The sequence below is a fragment of the Chiloscyllium plagiosum genome, unplaced genomic scaffold, assembly GCF_037043375.1.
Source record: "Chiloscyllium plagiosum isolate Xiang-an unplaced genomic scaffold, Cpla_swu_hap1 HiC_scaffold_29, whole genome shotgun sequence".
NCBI classification, from domain to species: Eukaryota; Metazoa; Chordata; class Chondrichthyes; order Orectolobiformes; family Hemiscylliidae; genus Chiloscyllium; species Chiloscyllium plagiosum.
The window spans coordinates 39,010,921-39,019,871 of NW_028270167.1; positions in this window are offsets into that span (position 1 = coordinate 39,010,921).

Sequence of the window (8,951 nt, forward strand, 5' to 3'; positions counted from 1 at the left end):
AGCAACTAGCCTGGATGGAACCCCCAGCCATGCACCCAACATTCTGTATGGACCAGTTGGTCATAGTCATCTCCAACTTCTCCTTACTACAATCCGAGCATACTCTAACATTAGCACAAGGAAATCCACTGGCATTGAATTCAATTATTAGGCTGAACAATGTGAACAATTAGTAGCAACTGACCAAACTTACATCAACAGAATGTCTCCACTGTGCGCTTTGTACCAGCAACCAGCTCAAGCAACAATGCCATGAGGAAACTACACCTCCACATTTCCTTCCGAATTATACACTATCCAGCCTTGGATATATATCATCACTCCTTCATCTTTGCTGAGTCAATCGCTTTGAAATATTATGTTTCTCAAGATTCACAATTTCAGAATATCATCCCTTCAAGGAATACCTATATTGAAAGAGGAAAATAAAAACTAAAATCAGCTAACATTACAGGATTAAGTTGTTAGGTGAAGAGCAGTCATCAGACATTTTAGGATGACTTTCTTAAATTAATCCATTCATTAAATGTTGACATCACTGGCTGAGTTAGTATGTACTCACCATCCCTAATTGTTCTCGAGGAGATGATGCTGAGCTGCCTTCTTGAACTGCTGTGGTCCATGAGTGATAAGTGTCTGTCATTTGTGTGGCATCAATATTAATGGTCAGTTATCAGCACAAGGCAGGTATTACTGCATTTCTACACAGACTGCTCCAGTATTTGAAGAGTCACAAATGAGTCATAGAGTCGTAGAGATGTACAACATGGAAACAGACCCTTCGGTCCAACCCGTCCATGCCGACCAGATATCCCAACCCAATCTAGTCCCATCTGCCAGCACCCGGCCCATATCCCTCCAAACCCTTCCTATGCATATACACATCCAAATGCTTTTTTAAATGCTGTAATTGTACCAGCCTCCACTTCCTCTGGCAGCTCATTCCACACACAACCCAGCCTCTTTGTGAAAACGTTGCCCCTTAGGCCCCTTTTATATCTTTCCCCTCTCACCCATACCTATGCCCTCTAGTTATAGACTCCCCCACCCCAGGGAAAAAACCTTGTCTATTTAACACATCCAAGCCCCTCATGATTTTGTAAACCTCTATAAGGTCACCCCTCAGCCTCCAAAGCTCCAGGGAAAACAGCCCCAGCCTGTTCAGCCTCTCCCTATAGTTCAAATCCTCTAACCCTGACAACGTGCTTGTAAATCTTTTCTGAACCCTTTCAAGTTTCACAACACCCTTCTCACAATATTCCAACAGTGGCCTAACCAATGCCCTGTACAGCCGCAACATGACCTCCCAACTCATGTACTCAATACTCTGACCAATAAAGAAAAGCATACCAAACGCCTGCTTCACTATCCTATCTACCTGCGACTCCACTTTCAAGGAGCTATGAACCTGCAATCCAAGGTCTCTTTGTTCAGCAACACTCCCGAGGACCTTACCATTAAGTGTATACATCCTGCTAAGATTTGCTTTCTCAAAATGCAGAACCTCGCATTTATCTAAATTTAATTCCATCTGCCGCTTCTCAGCCCATTGGCCCATCTGATCAAGATCCCATTGTAACCTGAGGTAACTTTCTTCACTATCCACTACTCTCCAATTTTGGTATCATCTGCAAAGTTACCAACTATACCTCTTATGCTCACATCCAAATAATTTATATAAATGACAAAACATATTGGACCCAGCACTGATCCTTGTGGTACTCCACTGGTCACAGGTCTCCAGTCTGAAAAACAACCCTCCACCACCACCCTCTGTCTTCTACCTTTGAGCCACTTCTGTATCCAAATGGCTAGTTCTCCCTGTATTCCATGAGATCTAGCCTTGCTAAACAGTATCCTGGGGGAATCTTGTCGAACCCCATACTGAAATCCATATAGATCATGTCTACCACTCTGCCCTCATCAATCTTCTTTGTTACTTCGTCAAAAAACTCAATCAAGCTTGAGAGACATGATTTCTCACGCACAAAGCCATTTTTACTATCCCTAATCAGTCCTTGCATTTCCAAATACATGTATATCCTGTCCCTCAGGATTCCCTCTAACAACCTGCCCATCACCGATGTCAGGCTCACCGGTCTATAGTTCCCTGCCTTGTCCTTACCGCCCTTCTTAAATAGTGGCACCACGTTAGCCAACCTCCAGTCTTCCAGCACCTTACCTGTGACTATCGATGATACAAATCTCTCAGCAAGAGGCCCAGCAATTATTTCCCTAGCTTCCCACAGAGTTCTAGGATACACCTGATCAGATCTTGGGAATTTATCCACTTTTATGCGTTTCCTGACATCCAGCATTTCCTCCTCTGTAATATGGACATTTTTCATGATGTCACCATCTATTTCCTTACGTTCTATATATTCATGTCCTTCCTCACACAAAAAACTGATGCAAAATACTTGTTTAGTATCTCCCTCATCTCCTGCGGCTCTACACAAAGGCCGCCTTGCTGATCTTTGAGGGGCCCTATTCTCTCTCTAGTTAACCTTTTACCCTTAATGTTGTAAAAACCCTTTGGATTCTCCTTAATTCTATTTGCCAAAGCTATCTCATGTCCCCTTTTTTGCCCTCCTGATTTCCCTCTTAAGTATACTCCTACTTCCTTTATACTCTTCTAAGGATTCACTCAATCTATCCTGTCTATATCTGACATATGCTTCCTTCTTTTTATGAACCAAACCCTCAATTTCTTTAGTCATCCAGCATTCCCTATACCTACCAGCCTTTCCTTTCACCCTAACAGAAATATAATGTCTCTAATGTCTCATTATCTCATTTCTGAAGGCTTCCCATTTTCCAGCCATCCCCTTACCTGTGAACATCTGCCCCCAATCAACTTTTGAAAGTTCCTGCTGAATAACGTCAAAATTGGCCTTTCTCTAATTTTGATCTTCAGCTTTTAGATCTGGTCTATCCTTTTTCATCAACATTGTAAAACTAATGGAATTATGGTCGCAGCCCCAAAGTCCTCCCCCATTGATATCTCAGTCACCTACCTTGTCTTATTTCCCAAGAGTAGTTCAAGGTTTGCACCTTCTCTGATAGGTACATCCACATACTGAATCAGAAAGTTTTCTTGTACATGCTTAACAAATTCCTCTCCATCTAAACCCTTAACACTATGGCAGTCCCAGTCTGTTTGGGAAGTTAAAATCCCCTACCCTAACCACCCTATTCTGAAGATTGTGTAATCATCAGTCAATGTTCTCACCTCTGACCTCATCATTAAAGATAAATATTTACAAACCATCTATTTATATTTGGGTCAATGCATTTAGATCAATATATTGAGATGAATGCTCACTTACCATTAGCTGTTTACCACACATGGCTCAGTATATAGTCAGCACTCTTTCTGCACTATTACACTGCTTCTACTAGGGACCCTTACATAACTCCCATTATAGCCTTAAATACTTATTTATGTAGTGATGCTAAACTTGAGTATTACTGGAGAAACATATTTTATTGAAGCATTTCATCTTGTATTCAACAGGACATTATTTCAAGGGCCAAGGATGATTCAAATATCAAAAAAAGTCAGCTGGGCAAGGCAATCTATTTATTTCCTCTCAACAGATGGGGGCATGGCTCAACACGCAAGTTTGTGTTTTTCCCTGCCAGGAACTGTCGAAAGCAAGGTTTAAAAATCAATTACAACCCCTGGTCTGTGTTGTTAGTGGACTAACCTATTGTGAAGTTCATAACTTAAGGACAGCCATTAAATTCCTCTGCATTGCAGGTAAAAGAAAAATACAATATCTTGCTCTGAGTGCTGAAAGTCAGCCACCATTGAAAGGAAACAGAACAGGTTTGATGGGCCTGATGGCATACTCCTGTTCCTATTTCTTATATTCTTCTGAAACAAAACAAAAAGAAGTTCAACTAAGCTGCAAAGCCAAACATCTTAAAATCAGCTATATATTTGAGATGTAATCTTTCAGCAGTCAATTAATTGTATTGATCAGATTTTCCATTCCCAGTCACTTTGGCTGTTTGTCATGTTTTGAAATCACATGTTGTACTTAAACGTCCAATATTTCCATAGGTAATCTGTGGTTAAGGTCCATGGTTATGACACTTATTATGTTCTCTCTTATTATTGAAGTGATTTTTTTTAAAATTCATCATGTCTGCTCCAATGTTTTGAAAAAAAGGAGTATCAGAAAAACGTTTTGTGAGAGATATCAAGGACATTAAATGTTTTTATAAGCTTATTAGCAAAGAAATTACATGTTGTCCATATGAGTGAGAAATGGATGACTTCCAGCTATCAAGAAACAAAATCTTAACTCTATCCCAAACCGCTTTCAATTTCAATGTTTATGGTGTCCACTCATCATGGTCAAGAAAACACAAGCAACACCTCTTCTTCCTCAGGCAGCTCAGAAAATTTGGCATGTCCATAAGGACCCTCATTAACCTCTATAGATGCACCATTGAAAGCACACCATCTGGGTGCATAACAGCCTGGTATCCCAGGATCATAAGAAACAACAGAAGGTGGTGAGTACAGCCCAGGCCATCTCTGAAGCCAACTTTCCATCCATGTACTCCATTTACACGGCTCGCTGCAGCGGAAAGGCTATCAACATCAGCAAAGACCCATGGATACCCATGGGCCTTTGGATACTGAGGAGAGAGGACATAAAGTGGGAGGTGCTACACCTTCTGTGATTGCAGGGGGAAGGTATTGTACTCTGTGTTACTTTCTCCCCAGCCCCAACCTCCTCTCATTTATCTCTCCACCCTTCAGGCACTCTGTCTGTATTCCAGATGAAGGGCTTTTGCCCGAAAGGTCGATTTTACCGCTCCTCGGATGCTGCCTGAATTGCTGTGCTTTTCCAGCACCACTAATCCAGCATGTGATAACAAGGCCTGGTGTGTGGGGTTTGGGGTAAGGACATGGGAGAAGGTGCCTCAAGGCCTAAAATTGTTAAACTTGATATTGAGTCCAGAAGGCTGCAGAATTCTCAAGCAGAAAATGAGGTGCTGTCCTTCCAACTTGCAATGCAACAGGGTTAGGGTTAGGGTTAGCATTGCATCAAGCCAAGGAACAAGGTAGTGTGTTAAGTGCCAGGCAACTAGAGGAGCAAGGTCTTTTTTGCACACAAAACATAGATATTCTCTGAAGTGGTCAACGAATCTACGCTTTGTTTCCCCAATGTAGAGGAGACCACATTGTGAGCTGTGAATATAGGAGACTAGATTGTGTGAAGTGCAGGCAAAGTGCTGCCTCAGCTGGAAGGTATGTTTGGTCCTTTGGATACTGAGGATGGAGGACACAAAAGGGGAGGTGCTACACCTTCTGTGATTGCAGGAGGAAGGTGCCATGGGGTATGGGGAGGTGTTGGGATTGAAGTAGGAGTGGACTAGGTTCTCCCAAAGGATCAGTTCTTGAAAAAGGCTGACATGGAGGGGATAGGACTATGTATCTGATGGTGACATCCCACTGGAGGTGGCGCACATGGTGGCTAATGATCCTCTGGATGTGGATGTTCAATGGACAGAAAAAGGAGTGGATGACAATCAGCCTGGAAGAATGTATAGCTACTAATGGGTGAGATGTAGGTGAGGACAAGGGGGATCCTTTTGCTGTTGTGGAGGGGAAGAGAGAGAGAGAGAGAGAGAGTTGAAATGAGGGAGGCAGAAAATTCCAACCACTCCAATGGCATATGAACTTTCCTCAGGGTTCATGAACAGTGGATATTCTAAGCTGAGCTGGGAACCATATCTAAATGGGCACTTCAGCTCTCTAAGCTGGTCTAGTCTATGCATTCTGAGTTCCAGACAGTGGGATACGCAAATAGATTTATCTGGATATGGTTAATCATTTAAGTGACCAGTGTGGCACAGGAAAGGGGAAGAGAACAGGAACAGGAGATTTGATGTTTCGGGCATAAGCTTTTCAAGGAGGGATTATGCCCGAAGCGTTGACTCTCCTGTTCCTCAAATGCTGCCTGACCCGCTGTGCTTTTCCAGCCCCACACTTTTGAACTCTAACTCTCCAGCATCTGCTCTCCTCACTTTCTCCATCTGAATGAATCCATGAACCGCACCCTTACGAAGCCTGGCCGCCTCCAATCCAACCCCATGAAATCGACAATGTTGAATTCAGGATGAGGGCTTCCAATTTTCTGGAATCTTCACTACATTTGCTTCATGAGCGGGATTTTCTGCTGTGGCCAAACTCTAGGCTAGAGTTTATGTGGAATTGCTGGTGTTGGACTGGGGTGGACAAAGTCAGAAGTCACACAACACCAGGTTGTAGTCCAACAGGGTTATTTGAAATCACAAGCTTTCGGAGCACCGCTCCTTCATCAGGTGACATCTGATGTCATGTGACTTCAGACTCTGGGCTAGAGTGTTCAATCAAAGTGAAAATGTTTGGGGGAATGGTATCTTGTGTATCAATTCTGAAGTCTGCCTAATACCAAGTCTGAATTCTTTGATGTTTAGAGTTTAAAGCAAACTCATTTTTAATTTGGGAAAAGGTGAAAGGTCATTATATTTGTAAATAATAGCAACAGCTTGTGCACTGTCAGTGCGTCTCCAAAGTCCATCAAATGTGTTGAGAAAAGTTGTGCTTCAATCTTTCTATTTAATTTCAAGATGAAAGAGTGTTGGGATCCCACAGGCAGCTGATGAGCATTTCTACCTGAATACAAGGCCCATGTAATTCACATTGGTGATAGACTTTGATGAAGGAAAGTTTTTCTAAAATAGACCTGAAAATGCACTGACACAAGCCATCTGCCAAGATCTGAGAGCAGCTAGAGGTCAAAATTTTGAATGGTTTACCACACTGGAATATGGTGGCGGCTCAGACTCTGATTGGAACGTTCTGAATGTGTGAGGCATTCAAATAAGCGAGAAGGTTTTCTTAGCTTTAGCTAGACAGAGATGTCTCCAAGAAACCTCACACTGTGAAAGACAGGTCTAGTGTTAAAGGTTTCTAAGCTGGGAAAGAAAAAGATCGGAAATAAACTGACAGGAATAAAGAATGACTTTTAACTGGTCCTGGGAATACATCTACAGAAAGGACTATAAACATTTACTTAATATAAAGACTTATACAATTAAAAGTAGGGCCTGGGACAGTGTTTCTGAACAGAGAGACCTTGGGGTTCAGGTACACGATTCTTTGAAGTCTGCATCACATATAGATGGGGTGATTAAGAAAGTATTCAGCACGCTTATATTCATCGCTCAGTCCTTTGAGCATAGGGGTTGGGACATTATGTTGACGTCGTACAGGTCAGGCCTCTTCTAGAGTGCTGTGTCCAGTTCTGGTCTCCCTGTTGTAGAAAGGATATAATTGAGCTGGAGAGGGCTCAGAAGAGATTCACTAGGATGTTGCCAGGAATGGAGGGTTTGAGTTATAAGGAGAGGCTGGAAAGGCAAGGACTTTTTTCACTGGAACATAGGAAATTGAGAGGAGACCTTTTAGAGGGTTATAAAATAATGAGGGATGCAGGTAAAGTAAATGATAAGGGTCTTTTCCCAAGAGTTGGGGATTTCAAGACGAAGAAGCATATTTTGAAGATGAGAGGTGGAAAATTTAAAAAGACATGGGCACAATTTTTTACACAGAAAGTGGTTTGTGTGTGGAGTGATCTTCCAGAGGAAATGATGGACACAGGTATATTCACAATGTTTAAAGGACATTTAGATAAACACATGAATAAGAAATGTTAGACGGATGTGACCCAAGTGCAGACAGATGGGGTTAGTTTTGTTTCGAAGAATGGTCTGCATGGGCTGGTTGGACCAAAAGGTCTGTTTCCATGCTGTATGAATCTATGGATCTACAATATTTATGGTTGTGCTATATGCTCAGTATAGATTAAAGTGTAAATTGCATACAAAAAGAGTGTTTAGCTAATTGTGCTTTAATACCGTTTGTATAGTAGATGTCTTAAAACATGAAATCTTGTCATGTCATCTGCTCAGCTATCAACTGGAAGTTTCAATCAATTTCTTTTTAAAGATGATCAGTCTCTATTTGAAATGTATTTTTTCCTCTATATTGCACATTCTCCCCGGGTTTCCTTCAGATGCTTCAGTTTCCTCCCCTGGTCCAAAGACATGCAGGTGAGGTGGATTGGCCATGCTGAAGTGTCCATAGTGTTCAGGAGGTGGATTACCCATTGCAATATGTTGCATTATGGGGTTAGGGTGTTGGGTTAGGTGGGATGCTACTTGGAGGATTGGTGTGGACATGATGGACAGAATGGCCACTTTCCACACTGCAGACATTCTATAGAATTCCTCACAACATACAATTTCATTCCAAAATTAAAATATCCATCAGAGAAGGGAAACCACAACCTATGTTGAATTGAATTGAATTGAATTGAATTGAATTAATTGTCACGTGTACCAAGGCACAGTGAAAAGCTTTGTCTTGCGAGCAATACAGACAGATCACAGAGTTAAGTAGCATAGATAAGTAATTAATAAGCAGCAAAAACAAAAACGCAGGTACAGGCGAATGCTATGAGTTTGTGAGTCCATTCAGTATTCTAACAACAGTAGGGTAGAAACTGTTTCGAAATCAGCTGGTACGTGTGTTCAGGCTTCTGTACCTTCTCCCCGATGGTAGAGGTTGTAGAAAAACATTACCAGGGTGGGATGGATCTTTGAAAATGCAGGCAGCCTTTCCTTGACAGCGAGCCTGGACAATAGATTCTATAGATGGGAGATTGGCTTTTGTGATTGTCTAGACCAAGTTCACCACTCTCTGTAACTGTCTCCGATCTTGAATGGTACAGTTGCCATACCAGGTAGCGATACATCCAGACAGAATGCTCTCGATGGCACACCTGTAAAAGTTGGGAAGGATATTTGCCATCATTCCAAATTTCCTCAGCTGCCTGATGAAGAAGAGACGTTGTTGGGCCTTTGTAACCAGTGCGTCCACATGAAGA